This window comes from Rhea pennata, chromosome 7 (assembly GCF_028389875.1).
Source record: "Rhea pennata isolate bPtePen1 chromosome 7, bPtePen1.pri, whole genome shotgun sequence".
NCBI lineage: Eukaryota > Metazoa > Chordata > Aves > Rheiformes > Rheidae > Rhea > Rhea pennata.
Window position 1 is genome coordinate 38,190,413 of NC_084669.1, and position 15,513 is coordinate 38,205,925.

At 44.8% G+C, this 15,513-nt stretch overlaps 1 protein-coding gene across 14 annotated transcripts in view; it reads left to right on the forward strand.

The window, feature by feature from the left end:
• Nucleotides 1-15,513, forward strand: part of PCDH15 (protocadherin related 15) — a 599,229-nt gene that overhangs the window by 57,094 nt on the left and 526,622 nt on the right. The window contains exon 1 of one of the 14 annotated variants that reach the window (XM_062580807.1): nt 9,476-9,544. The exons of the other annotated variants lie outside the window; for them this stretch is intronic. The gene's annotated coding sequence lies outside the window, so the exon portion shown is untranslated. Of the gene's footprint in view, nt 1-9,475; nt 9,545-15,513 lie in introns of those variants that run through there. 14 annotated transcript variants of the gene reach the window in all.

The window sequence follows — 15,513 nt, forward strand, 5'->3', positions numbered from 1 at the left end:
CAAGTTTCCACATTCCCCCCCCCCCCACACACACACATCCTCTTGCAAAAGCTGCATTTGGCAGTAATGGGTAGTATTTATAGCAGTTGTGGTGAATTAGAAAACTGATTGTGTGAACTACTTGATTGCTATTCATTTTGCACTTCGCTACTGCCAAATCTCTTGCTGAAGTTTTGCATGGAAGTTTGTGCATTTAAGTACACCTGCCTCGGCCACGAGCGTTTGAGGACAACTGGCGTTTGCTGTGCAACTAGTCAGCAAGAAGTATTATTTGTTTATAGAAAAGACTTGGCAGCCTTGTGCACTTGAAGTAGTTGTGTTTTGTTTTTAAGCGTGTAAGAACGGCAGTTTCACCACCGCACTAGGTACAGGCTTCTCAGGCACAGAGACGGATGCCGTCCCACGAGTGCTTTCCCAGTCCTAGAGCTCAACACCTCAGAGATCCTAAAGCGCCTGCAGATGCTGCTGCTCTTTGGTTAATCTCGTCACGCCGGCAGTAAGATGTGTTTTATCCATCGGTACAAAATGTGGCACCAGCCTTGCGAGATGATTTGGGAAGCGTTTCTCAAGAAGGCTCTTTGGAGCACGGTGCGATGGCTGTTCACTTTACGTAGCGGGTGCTGTAAGATCTTAAGTGAAAGAGGAAGCTAAGTTTCCTAATCCTGATGTTTCTTCTAAGATTAACCACTTCAGGTCATGTCAGAGAAGGCTTCTGAGGATTTTCCTTACAAGTAAAAGGACACGTATAAATGTTCATTACACTGAAATCTGAGATTCTGCTTTGGTTCTTGTTGTCACTAATCAACAAGTCCTCCAGGTGTCCGTGGGTGATTGGGGGGTTTCTGGCCATAGCAGAGGCACTAAAAATTTGCTAAGAAAAGGAATGTTTGGGTAATCTCCTGGAGTGAATGTGAAACCTATGAAATGTCACACAGTTGCGTTTCCATTATGTAAAACTGATCATAACTACTTTTATTCTGAGATGTGTAGCACAAAGTAGTGCCGTTATTCTTAAATAGCGAAAAGGTGTTAGGTTTTCCCATGTTATTTGTAGAAGGAAGAAGATCCCTTTATGAATATTAAGGGGATGCTGTTTCTCTCAGGTTTACTAATGTGCCAAATAATACATACTTGATTTTTTTTTAAAGTGAGGTTGAGTATTTTTTAAATAAAATGCAGTATCACAAAGCACGATGGCCAATACTCATTGCTGCATTGATACAGTATGTAAATGTGCTCCACTAGCCCTTAAATTCGGGTTGAGGGTGGTTTTCCACCGCTGCGAGTGCTTGCGGAGGAGCCGGGCGGGCTCCTGCCGTACGCGGGCTTGGCGCACGCTGCTGCGGCTTCGCAGGACGTCGCTGCGGCTCGCGGGCCGCGCGTGCGCCCGGGCGCGAGGCAGCGCGAGGCTCGGCGACTCTCCCGCGGGCGCGCCGGTCAGGCCCCGCGAGCAGGCTGGCGCGGCGGGAGGGCCTGACGTGCGCGGCCCGTCCCGGCGGCGCGGGCGCGAGAGGCGAGCTTCTCCCGCCGCGCCGCGCCGGCGCCAGCCCGAGGGTTCAGGTTTGAGAGCATCCGTTGGCGCCGCTGTGTCCTTTTAGTGTCTAATGGCAGGAAAAAAGAATCTTCATTACAATTTAGTGCAACTTTAATAAGCGAGACTATTTAATAGAGTCCAGAAACTTGAGAGCACAAGGAAGAGAAGGATTAGCAGTCTATTTGATCTTTCATTTTCAGTTTACTGATTTCAGTACTGTTGCTCACAATAATCTAGATCTTGGACCCTGAGAAAATACTGAGGAAAATACGCATGTTTTTGTGGACTGTGTTTTTTACCTGGGCATAAGAGCTATCTCTGCTTACGAACACATATGATTTTGTTTGTGTATATATTTCATATATAGGCATACATATATGTATATTTTTTCCTGGGCTATGAATGTCTTGTACTTACAGCTTCCTCAAATCTAGCTGAGCTATCTGAATTACTTTGGCAGGGCATTAATAGGTGATCAGCATAGCGAGCTGATCCCTGTTTTTGCATCTGCTGGTCACAGGCAGTGGTACTGCCCAGTTCATCCCTTTTGGTCAAAACATCCACGTTGCGTTAGAGCGATGGCATCGTAACCTCTTCCCCAAGAAGCTGCCCCAAAATTTGAACCAGCTGCTTACTTTTATGCAGAAATGCAAAGTAACGTGGCTACTTTGTCTTCACATAGGCGTTTTTGGCATCATATTGAATTTAGTGGCTCCCTTTTCCTCCCCATAAAATCTGGAATCTGGCAACGTCTGCCCTACGCGATCGGTACAGCACAACTTCTCCCTCGCGCGCGCCGCGGAGCTGGCGGCTGCAGCCGGCCCCGAGGGCGGCCCAGGTCGTGGCGACGCGCCGAGCGGACGCCCTCCCGTCCCTCCTTCCGTCTTGGTAGCGCTAAGCGCCGCTCCCTGGTCCCCCAGCTGCCTGCCGCGGTACTGCCCAAGGATGAGCAACGCAGGGGCCAGGAAAAATGGATGGGATGCGTCACGGCCTCGATTCGTTGTGAAAAGCGGCTTGTAGAAGGGTCTCGGGGGAGGTGTTTTGGGATGCCGCTTGATGGGTCGATTTGATTCCATTACAGTGGGAAAACGGTGATTAGCAAGTACGTGGTCTTAACAAAAGGTTGGTTAAAAACTCTTATTGATACTTGTTTGATGACTATGGATCGATTCAGTTTCAAGAATAAAAATGCAGTGGCAATTCACTTTTGAGTATTTGCCAAGTAGCATTGACATAATATTAAGTAACAGGCAGAAGTCAATACAAAATGAAATTTATGCTTTTGTCCAGAACGCTGCAAAAATAGCAGCTGCCAGCTCTCGTTATTAAGTCCTGGATTAGTGAAAAGGCCATGCAATAAAAATGCAGGAAGGAAAACAGACGTTACGTTATATTCCGAAAGGAGTGCATTAATGGGTATTATGTGGCATCTAAGCATTACATTCCTGTGGGAACTGGGCAGCTCTGATTGGAATTAGCTGAGTGAAGGGTTATAATAGTGATACAAACTGCCAGGCAATAATACATTGCTATTATCATTGCGACTAATACGCATCGCTAATCTGGCATATTTATGGGCCCGCTTGTGAAGCGCTCTGGTTAGACACCAAGGAACGTTGTCCCATTGAAGCCAGGGCAGCTGGAAAGCTTGCACACGACTTATTTTAAATGCAGCCAGGTTTTGACATAATCTAGATATTTACAGCATCCCAAGCGTATTAAGAAGTGACTGGTCTCTGGCTGGCGATAGGTTGAGCAAAAGGCAAGGAGTGTTGTTTCCTTGCCAAAAAGGAAAACATTCCCCTAAATATCCCGTTACTGCAAGCCCTGTTTAGTTACCAAGGGAGATAGCAACTCTGGGTTGGGAATGTAATGATGAGCCTGTCACTTGTGCTAATTCTGCAGAATGATTCGTATTACGTGAACTCAAGCCCTAAACAAGGCTGTAGTTAATGTGGGTTTGGTTCTAGGAGTACAGCGTGGTAACTCTTTGCTACGGGTAGAGATTCCCAGCCTCCTGGCTCCTTATTTCTCAGAGAGCGTACTGCGAAGGAGCCCAGCTAATCTGTTAAATCCAACATTCAGACATTTTGCTCCTTTTGCTTACCGAAGCGCTGCCGTGCCGTGCTGGCTGCGTGCTGCTGCCGCCGTGACTGCACGGGAAGGCTGGGCGCGCGACTTCTGCAGCGACTTTTACTTTGTAAGTCTGTTTGCAAAAGGAGGGTGGTAATGAAAAATAACTGTATGTGTCTATGTGAAGTATATCTAACTTCCGAAAGCTACTACAAATTGCATCTGTAAAACTGTAAATAAAGGCTGTGCTTGCTCTACGGTGCTGAATATTCTGGCTCTGATCCAGGCAAGCGTCTAAGCAGGAGCAGTTTAATTTGAAGCGCGTAAGTCCCGTTCAAATCCTATTAGCTCTGTAGTCCAGCTCATGCCAAGCTGTTTTGCTGTATCGCGGCCGGCGTTTTTGGCATCGTATTGGATCAGGCCAACAGCACAAATACGGCGCTGGGGGAAACCGTGTGCGCGGATTGGTTTAAATCACGAATGAAAAGCAGAGGTAAATGTATCTTGCTGCGTAGTGGGAGCGGGACTTGTGGGTGGCTTCATTAGGTGGGCTTCTGTGGGTAGGCGGGCTTCTGCTCATTGGCTTTTGCACACTCCCAGCATGTTTTAAAACCCCAGTGGTCTCAACTTTAGAAGAAACAGTAGTATAGAAGCTTTTGATTCTGAACTAGAAGCTAACGTCAACCACTGGAAGTTATTTTCTCGCGTGGCTCGTGTTGAACGTGATCCGGGCGCAGTTCCTCAAACCTGCGTGGAGTTAGGCTCCGAGATGGTGAACTGCAAGCCTGAAACAGCGGCTGCTCTAAAGAAAATGGGCCCCATTGCAAGTTAAAAGCTATGTGCTGTGTATCACACGTTTGCCAACCTGAAAGCCGCCACTGTTACGCGCTTGCTAGGAGAAGGTATAACTGTTTGGTGTTATACATGGATATTTAACTTGGGAAATCTTTCCTGAGTTACCTGAAAAAGAGCTAAAAATTAAGTATTTTCTTTGTATACTTATACATTCCTACGTCGCTGTGTTTTAACTTAACTTTTTTCAGCCTTGTTTCTCTACTTGTGTTGAGAGTTAAACTCAGCCTTTCAGGGGTCCCAGTGCTTCCCAGAATGGTATTTGAGCTGCTTGGATAAGCTGTTTGCATTGGTTTCCCCGCCTTGATTTTATTTCAGCCAACATTGTAAAAGGCACTCAGAACCATCTAAAAGAAAGAGGAAATTTTACTTTTCAGATTGGCAGGCTGTGCTGATAGTTTTAGATACTAACGTAACATTCGTTTAGTGTTATACAGGCTTTTGATGAGGTCTCAGATGCACCCAGAAGAAATTGTTCCTCATATTTTCCCTTTTTCTAGTTCTTTTAATCTCCTGGACACGTGCGGGAAACTGCCTTAGCTCAAGTCAGTGGCTGGTTTGCGCGAGCGCTGGGTTCCCAAATGTCGCTGGGTAGTAACAGGGTTATTTCTGCTCTGTGCAAAGGGAATGGAGTCTGTTTGTGTAGCTTCTTGGTTCAGTCACACCAAAAGGGGATGGAAAGTGATTAAAAAAAGGCAAAAACAAACTAAAGAGAAGCCGTGGATGGGTGGTTGCATGTGCACTTCTTTCCCACCATCAAACATGTCACTGAGTACAGGAACATATCTTCCTCTCCGTTTGAAGACAAGCCTGGGAAGCGTGAAGAGTGTTTGGAGGAGGAGGAGATGCTGGATGAAGTAGGCTTTTGCGTAAGCGCAGTTAGCAGCTGAGCAATTTGCTTAGGGCTGGGAGGAGCCAGGCCGCTGCCTGGGAGCCGTGTCGGCGGCAGAGCCGGGCTCGCCTGCGCTGCGCCTTCGGGGACGCGGCCCTGAGCGCTGCTTCCGCGCCGTGCCGCCGAGAGCTGGCCGGTGGCTAAAGCAAGAGTTTGCTTAGTTGTACCCGTACAGAAAGGGGTACGCGTGTGCACGGTAGGGGAACTGGGGGGTCGTGTGAGCGGCTCCCCGCTAACCGGTCCCGAAGCAGGGAGCAGATCCTTTCGCTTAGAAAATCACGGCTAGCGTGGGCATCAGCAACGTGTTTTGGCTGCCAGCATGCATCAGCCTGCTTTTGCTGGCGTGCCAGATGCCTGCGATGGGGACAGTCTGTGAATGTCACTTTGAAGCACATAACCAAAATAAATCGTGTTATTCTTTAAGTGTGGAACCTGCCAAATGTATTCTTTTTAAGTTTTTTCACGTGCAGTCTGCCCAGAAAACCCCACAAAAGCAGCTGTGTCCAGTAGCACACAACTGTAATTTACAGAAAGATGACATTTATTTACTTAAAACTTGCTTCAAAGCAAATTGAACATCAGCATTTACAAAGTCTGATTAATTGCTGTGTAACCTGCCCCTTTGGAAAGTATTTCTTGGCAGAGAGGTAACCTTCCTGGTCACTGAGAGCAAAATCTCAATTTTTGGAAAAGGTAGCAGTAATTGGATGAATTTTCAAGTGAAAGACACAGTCTTTTAGGACCGTCCATTTAAGTCTCGATTTTGTATGCCTTTTGGTGAAGGTTAATACTGTGCAAGTATTGGGATTAGGGATGAATGATGAAACTCGGTTTTTCTTTGCTGTCCAAAAAGCATTAATAGGCCGGTAACCGTACCTCTCCTCTGCAGCGCTCGCCGGCCACGACTGCACGCTCTGCTTCCGAGAAGGGCTTTCTGGAGATGAGGGCTTTTCTACTCAGCCTGGTGGTTTTATTTTTTTTGCTTGAAACTTGTCCTAGAAGCTCTCCTAGGAAGATGCGGGTTGAGTGGAAGGCTGAACACCTTGTATTTCTTCTGTATCTAAATTATTAGCTGCTTTTAGCTCCCTCTGTGCTTGGTCATGGTTCTCGCCCATGAACTTGTCGTGTAGATCTCAGCATCAAAATGGTGCTTCCTTTTATAAAAACCCTTGGCGTTTTCCATAGGAGAAGGAAAACTGCATTTATTTGTTTGGCTTTGGTTGGGATGCTGCGCTGTGCTGAGGGCTGACCTCCAAACGTGGTGGAAACTAAAGATGTTCAGACAGCCTGTGCCAAAGAGCAGCTCTCTCAGTAGTAGACAAAACTGCCTGTCGCTACAGTCCGAGAAAACAGAAAAGAAAATATGCAATGCAGACATGAGAAGCTTGTGTAGTACAGTCATGTCCAGTATATATGATTGCAGATAACGTTGATGCTAAATGAGAATAGAAATGAGTATGGAACAGCAGAACCTACTTTTTTTTTGCATGAAACGCTTACTAAGGAATGTTAACGGGGAATTAACATTTGAGGAGAGAATATTTTCCCTGTTTAAAATAAGACTTAACTCTCAGCATTTTCAACTCCAAATATCTGCATTAGTGCCACAGGATCACTATTTTGATGCCAAATCCTCCTTTTATTAACTCTTCTTTCTTGCCAGTGTAAAATTATCTTGATCTGTATAAAGTAACTGAATAGAATTCAAATCATCCTGATAAGGTAGAAATTACCTGTGTTGCCTGGGCTGTAATGAAGCGACTTCTCGAGCCTTTTCCTGGTGGAAGGCACTGGCTCGTTTCCCTCTCCAGAATATCCCCCCTGACATTTTCCCATCATCTCGTTTCCTAACAGCCCGGCGAAAGCCGAGCGAAGCCTCTGCTGCCTGCCGTGGTGTCGGAGGGCTGCGAACCCGCCCGAGTCACGCCGTTGCCATCGGCTCTCTCTAATGGTCATGGGATCCTGTTTCCTGTGTCATCCTTTTGCTAGATAATGCACTTCGCCTACTAAAAGAGTTTAAAATTAAAAGGTTGGATTCCAGCAGTTGGATTTTTGTTGCTGTCGTTGGTTTTTGGTCTGGGAAAGCCATGCTGTGGCAGCTTCTTACATCCCTTCTCGCTGCAGCACTTCAGAGGTCAATAGGACAGCCGTGGAATAAAATGCTGTTTGATGAGAAACGATGACAGAACCTGCGAAAGAGGTAACGGTGAGTTAATCAGGAAAGTTGTACGGTTTTTTGTAGCAGGCTACTCTCTGGTGTTTTAATCGAGTGTTTTGAAATACCATCTTCAGAGCAAGGCAGTAATAACTCTGTACATGGATGCAGCCTAATTAAAACAAAAGAAAGTCAAAGCACATCTTTTTCTTTTCGCCGTACGTCGTTGTTCAGGTAGCATAATGCATTTGCAAAGAAATTATTCATTTGCCAGTGAGAGACCCGTTCTTTCAGGCAATGTTGTGATGTTGCGGTAAAGAGCTGTGAATCCGTCGCCCCCGTCGGAGCGTACCGCTGGGAACGGGAGCAAGCACAGGTAATTCGTGCATGCGTAACTGGGAGAAGAGAGCGGTGAACGAGCCAGCCCTGGGTTCCTGAAGCAGCAAAGATGAAAAATGGAAACAAAAACAAAAAATCCCAAACCCCTAATTACTTCAGCTCTCAAATGAACAACTGTCTGTTTTAAATGAAGAGATGAGAAACTCTTTTGACAGCAGACCCATCATTAATCTGGATTTCTTTGCAAACCTGTGTATGCAGCTCAGAGAATAGTGGCAGATGAGACATACAGATAGCATACTGTCAAGCCTGTGTTTACAATTCTAGCATTATGCACTATTATTATATTATGAAGAACATGAATGAAAACTGCAGCTATAAGCAAGATGAGATCATTTTTTTTTTCTCTAAAGAATAATAATAAACAATTTCCAGTCTGCTGAATGTTCTTGCATTTCAGTTAAAAGGAGCATTTTTCATCAGCTTTCTATAGGTAAAATTGTATAGCATCTAAGACTGTTTGCTTTCTCATGTCAGTTATTTGAGGGCTAATTAAAACTGGCGTTTTAGTAGAGTTTGATAAAACGGTGTGCATTTGCAAAGCCTTCCTCAGCTATGCAATAAATAAATTCATCTGTAGCTCAGCTAAACATGTGAGAGCTGAAGGAAGGGTAGAACTCTTGCAGTCTTAAAGATTTTGCAGACATTTTGGCAGCAATGTTGTTTACATTCTAAATAATATTTTCCAAGAAGCCTGAGAAGTAATGAACCTCCTACTTGGTAGGAGGTGCTGAGGTCTTTGCTCCACATATGCTAGACTGCAGAGGATGAAAGGGACCGTAATCTCTTTCCTGCTCTCTTATTTTACATTGCAAGGTTGAAAAATATATGTATTTCTAAGTATGTATTTTTAAACTGGGTGTTGTAAGCACTGAAAGCCACTAAGAACCATTCTTGCCTGCGGAGCTTGGAGACGGGCAGCGTGATGGGTCACATGGAGTTTGCTGTAGCCCTGAGAGTGTCTACCTGCGGGTGCCAAGTGAGGGGAAGGACGCCTTAAACGGGGAAGCCTCAGGGATCAGTCCTGTAACACGAGTCGAGTCGTGCCGGCGAGGAGGGCTTTCTCTTTGAAAAGCCCCTTTGGTGGCAGAGACCAGGCATGAAAGCCAAGGTGCCACTCATGTCTCCAGTCGTCTTGTTTCAATTACACTTAGTTGATTCACCGACAGGGATGCTGATCTCGCTGTTCCTTTACAGTCATTGATTTATGCTCTGCCTTTAATATTGTTCGGTTCTTTGGCAGTAGGACAGCATGACTCCATGCATATTCATAACAGCATTAATTTATTAAGTGACAGGGAGAGAGATAACTCTTCAAGGAAGGTTGTGTAGCAGCCCCCCATCTGTCCATTGCCACTAATGCCATCCTGTCAAAAGTAATATGCCAAGGAAGCCTGCTAAATGTCTTTGGGTTGATAACTAATGTGTGTGTTCAGCTTTCTGGTTAGACATTATATATGCTGCGCACGGTAGCTACGCCTTTCCCCTTTGGATTTGCTATATATGAAAGCTATGCATGTTGCAATTGCAGGACCCTCTGGTGTACTAGAAGTTCAGCTGAAAAGACGATGGTGTAAATGTAGCCACAACGAACTTTCCATCTGATGCAAGAAAGTAATTTATGGTGGTGAAGCTGGTGGTAAGAAGATTACATTGTTATGCTTATCAGCGGTGTGCTTAAAACAAAACCGGTTTGGTCATCATAGATGACTCGCTTGGGTGATCGGGATAGGAAAATGGTGTTACGAGTAAGGTGCAAAGGATGAGATGAGGCCAAAAGATTCAGTAGGGCAGTATCCTCTATGGAAGACAGACGGAAGGTGAAGAGGACCCTTGAAGACTTCAGGGCCAGCGTTCTTGGTGGAGGGGCTTGGAGGTGTGCGACATGCAAAAAGCGCAAATATAAGCCATTCTGAATGCATTACATGGCCTCTGCTGTGAGGACGAAACCCTTGGACTTGCCAGGAGTACCTCTTTGTGGTGGTAGGTCCAAGTGGTGTGTCAGCACGCAACGGAGTGGCGTTGTTACACCCTTGTGCCACTCTTTGGTTAACTTACTGTAGGATTAAAACCCAAACTTCAGCAGCTTTTTTTCCTACGATACCTGCGTGAGCACATCACTTGCATTTTTCTACAGAAACTTTTTCCTTAATCTTTTTATCCAGATCACGTTCAGAAGAGTAGTTCCTAGATCCCAGGATATTTTTATCAGTGTTTATTCCTTTATGCTCTTTTCTCCATGTATTCCTTATTCTCTGCTCAATCATCTCGCAGTAATTTAGACTGAGAAGAATGTATTTGCTTTCCAGTACTTTATTGTCAGTGCTCAGCCAGATTTCTGCCAAAAAGCATGGCAGTCTGCTGCAAGCTTACTGTTGGAAAACCAGCAGTGTGTCAGGTCTTTATTTATTTATTTTTAATACACATTTTGCTTTAATCTTTTGGAAAGTTGCTTGTTTCTGCTGTACCTCCTGGAATATTTGTTACATGTCTCTTTGCCACCATCTGAGACTCTGGTAGAGCGACAAGAAGAAAATCTGTCCTTCAGCAAATTCTTAACACTTTTTGCTTTATAGAATCACTGTTTGTGTTGCCATCTTTACACAGATGCATTTGATCGTACTGCTGATGAACTTTCGTAGCTCTTTTTCAATGCGTACTGTGCTTTTAGAGTTTGGGAGTGCTGAGGGGTTCAAAGATATGTTTATAAATATGCAGCTTATTGTGATTCAGCGTTCTTGCTTCTCTTGCCATTGCTTTGCTACTTTAAAGCTTCACCTGTTTTGATTTTGTGTCTTGTCCAAAGCAGGTGGGTTTCCTTAAGCGTTGGGCTTGAAATTTTATTTGGAATAGACTGCAGACCATGAAGCATTTTTCTTGTCACTTATGTGCTGTTTCTTTTCAGATATGGGGCGAACTACGCGTAAAGATTTGGTACAGATGAAAGTTAACTTCTTGCAGATGTTTTCAGACTTAATGTTGTGTTGTGAGATTTCACCCACTGAGGGTCTCAGCTGCTTTTAGGGAATACTGTGTGTCTTCCGAGAGAATTGTACGTGTCCTTGTGTCCTGTTCAGTGTCCCCACATCTGCTCTGGTGAAAGCGTCGCTTTGCTGACGTCACCCTGCCGAGCCTGGACGACGGACACAGGCTTGCAAACGTTGTCTCTTCTTCTCATGATCCGCGCTGCGAGACGCGTATGGGAACTGCCACGGCACTGTGGCTCAGGGTGGGTTTTTGTTGTTTTTTGTTTTTTAATTGCGTGGTGCGAAACTGTAAAGAGGACTTCTGTTTTTCTCCTCCCCGCAGGACATCTTCTGATTTGCTGTCTTTATTGCCTTTTCTTGGTATGAGCAAGGAAATATTCCCCTCTGCCCTCATGGTTGTCACCTGAAGTTGTATTTAAGGACTGGATGAAATCATTAATGTGCGAATTAGGGAGTTCTCACCCTCTTTGAAGTGAGGCAGCAAGCACAGTCCTGGTTTTTGGAGCTAGCATTTCTTTAACTTTTGCTTCCTGTGATATTGGCTAACTGATGCTTTATTTATGTGATGTAGCTCCCAGAGCTAGACAGGAATCAAGAGAAAGGAGAAACGAGTGATGTTCTCTATTCCCTATATAGAAAACAAGAAGGGGCTCGTTCCAGCGAGGTTAACCTACGTCATTCTGCCTGGAGTGCGTTTCTGTGATAACATTTTTATCTTGTTTGTTTGGAGTTTACATTCATTTTTTATTATTTCCCCCCTGAAAATTGGTCAATATGTATTGATAAATGATGCATCTGTGGAACATAATGAGAGCCATTCAAGTTACAGCCTGAAAAATAGACCCCTGGGCTAACGTGTGGCGAACGTCGGGAACCCAGGTTCAACAAGGAGGACGGGGCTTTAGCTGCTGCCTTCCCTCCCCGGAGGTGCCCGGGCTGAGACCGCTCGGGGCTGGCGCAGGAGTGGCAGCCCACTCGGGGCGCGGAAGCGAGCAGATGGGCTAAGGCGAAGCGTCCTCCCACCGGCTTGGCTGCCGCACAGGCGGGCTGATCCAAAGCGTGGTCCGCAGCCACCTCCTAAATCTGAGCATAAGTAACAACCGAGGTAGGGGCTTTCTACCGTGTATTGCGTTTGCTTTAGTTAAAAGAGATCCTGAGATGCTATGAAGCCTGCACCTCCGTAATCTTAAGAACTGCAGGCAGAAAGTTTTCACTAATTTAAGCTTAAAACATTGTTCCAGAACAGTCTCAAGCGTCAATAAAAAGCAGGTCTGTGTTCTACATTGCGATCATCTTTCTGAAGGTTAAAATTGCAACTGTTTGAAGCAGAGAGGGAAATTAGGCAACAGCTAGCAGGGCTAACAAATTGAAGATAACAAAGCAAATGTTTAAAACCGTGACAACTAATGAATGAGTAGAGGGAAACCATTCCATTATCACTGCATCGGCGCAAATAGCATCGGTGCAAATAGTTTGTCTCCTTTAAATACAGTCACTAACTTTGTATCTGCCTGTAATTTGATAATTAACATGCTAAATTAAATGGAATACATTAACTTGTTTTTCTGAATCTTTAGGCTGGTGCTTTGGTTCTTTTCCTTTTTAAGTGGCATTGCGTTGCACAGAATTTGTGCAAGGAGAGAGAGCTCTTGGTGTGGTGTGTTTCTTGGTTTTCTTCTTCACCTCGGAGCGTTCTTTCACTCCCTAAAAGGGAGTTCTGCTGAGGCTGCAGTCCTTCAGTGTTTAAAAAGGGGGGAAAGAGGAAAGTTCGGTTTAGGGGCCAAGAAAATAGCGCAGAGAAAGTTGTTATTCTGGATTGTATTCATATATTGCCAAAGGAATAGGATGTCTTTATTCAGAGGGGAAAGAGGCTGCCTAATAAACATGTGTGAATAAAGAGTCTAGCTTTGAAAGCCCCAATTTATCTGTTTTGATCCAAATCAAATTATGACGTTTGTGTTCTTCTCTGAAGATAACAAAAGCCATCAGTCAGCCTGAATGCGGGTGCTAATAAATGCCCAGGAAATTGAGCTTGCCTTATCAAGCTTATTGCAGCAGAGCAAGGAGGTAACTTCTGCTCCCCTCCGGAGCTGGAGGTTTTAGCATAGTTACGAAATGAGAAGGCAACAGATGTTGTCACGATGGTTATCACTTCGTGTATTTTCTGTGCATTTATATAAAAATGCGGGTTTGTAGTCCTATAGCTTAAAGGCAGAAATGTTGATTTTGCGTATCAGCTTGTGGATAGCGGTGCTTGGCAAACTGGGGCTTAACTGCTTCATCCTGTGAAACCAAGGAAGACACCTGAAAATATTAATTTAGATGTATCCTCTTTCTTGAAACTCATAACATGGGGAATTATCTTAATTTAGGACAGGAAAGCTCTTTGGGAGTTCACTTTTGGTTCGTCTCCCCACTCAGGAGCGGGAGCAAGGATGCTGACAGATGTTTGCCTCTTCCTCGGGAGGAGATTCGCAGCCGCCTGGGTGCCTCGTGGGGCGCTGCCTTGGCCTCGTGTGCCCAAGGCTGTTTCCTGGGCTCCAGCCTAAATACTGCCCGTCGAAAACGGAGCCGCTTCCTTTCCGTGCCTTCCAGGGGGAGCCTGGTAGATCGCTCTGCTCTCCGTGAGCTCTTACAGTTCCTGAATATCAGTACGCAGTATTGTCCCCTTGCCAGGTATTTCCTAAGAGGCATTTTTGTGTCTGATGTAATGTCTCCCGCGCGGCCTCTTTGTTTTAATTTGATTTTGGACCGTTCGTCCAATTTCTCAAGATAGCTTCCAATTTTGATCTTGTTCTCCAGAGTTATTTTTACCCTTTTTATCTTCTTCTTCTGCATATTTTTTAAGTCTGCTCTATAATTCATCTTCTAAATCATTAGTGAAGATATTGAAGAACACAGGATGCATCTCTTCAGAACTGTACTTGAAATGTCCTCCAGGTTGAAAGAGAGCGTTTTAAAAACTACTCTTATGCCTTTTTACTTAATTGCAAAACTTAGCTCACTTTTTTTTTTTCCTTAAAAAGGAAAAAACGTTTGTCACTGGTAGAAGCCATAGTGAAGACGTTTTGTACTTATGCACTAAGCTACTTTGTCAGAGAAGGAAGGTAGGTTGCTTTGGTCTGATTTCTACTTGATAAATTCATGTTGGCTCTTCCCTGTCAGTTTATATCCCCTAGGTGCCTCCAAATTGATTAATAATACGATCTGGTATTTCTCTGGTAGCAAAGCTAAGCTGACTGATCTCTGATTTCTCGAGCCCTTCTCTATGCCATTTTCAGGATAGCTCTGCATTTGTCCTCCTTTAGTCCTCAGGGACTTCCTCGGGGCTCTGCGAGTTCTCAGGCGTAGCAATAGTTTTCTGTTTGCTTCAGCTTGTTCCTGAAGTAATCGAAGGTAAACTTCACGTGGCCCTGCCGACTTGAACAATTCTAAATAATCAAAATATTCTTTAATCATTCTTGAGCTTCGAAACTGTGGTTTATTGCTCTAAATATGTGGTAATGCCTAATATTTGTGAAGAGCAAAGCTAAAAGGTATAAGCATTTCAGCCTCTTGTTCAGGATTATTTATCTTTTCCCATTAAGGTGCACATTCCTCTGTCTCTTCTTGTAAAGTACTTAAGATATTGTCATTTTTGTATTTTACATCCTATGCTAGTTGTAATTTATTTTGTTCCTTAGACTTTCAGTTTTATGCCTCGGTGCTTGTGCTGTTCTTTTATAGGCCTTTGCAGGATGCAGTTCCAGGTTGTGTTTCATCAACCGGTCGGCAGACCGCTCCAGAAGGAGCTGTCCTGCTCTGTCCTGCCCTGCCCCTGGGCATCCCTCCCTGTTGCCATGCTGAGTCTCATGAGCTCATTAAATAAGACTAACCAGTTTGGGGTGACTTTTTTCTCCCCCTCTTTTGGCAGGTTACTTTTCCATCAGATTGATAAGCTGATTGATGCATGCTGCAGCTGCACGATGGCTAGATCCAACCGGGGAAGGGAGCAGGAGCTCGTGGTGCGTGGTGGAGGGAAGAACAGATGGCTCTGTTCGGCGGCAGCCCCCACTTAGAGCAAATGCACTGGGAAACTGTTCCTAGTCATGTGCTGCTGCTTTTTGGTTTTGTCATCTTAAGAAAGAAAATTTTTTCAGGTCCTTGCGAAGCAGCCACTATGTCTGTCTTAGGATGCCTTTCTTGGGCTGGGAGCGCTTGGCTTTCCTTCGGTGTCGTCTCCTCCAGGAACTGCCAGTCACTCTGCCTTCCTTTACTGGAACTGTTTTGAAGGAGTAGTTTACACTAGAGGAGGTTTTCCGCTTGGTAAGAGTAACCTGAAATAAATAGGATGCAATTAAAGAGGGGATACATGCAATATACTGAACTTGGGCCAGCATAATCCACATAAATATACTTGGGGAATAGCTGCTAGGTATCAGTGTTAAAGAGAAGACATTTGAAGATGTAGTGAATGCAAACTAAACGTGAGTCAACAGTCAAGCTGTTACCAAAAGCAAATGTCAGCAGAAAATAATAGAAATCCAGAAAATCTGTGAGCTGGGCAATGCTCTGGCCACCTATGGTCCTTGGTTTTGTTTCATCAGCTTTAGTGTTACTTGTGCATTAAGAGCTGTGGTTC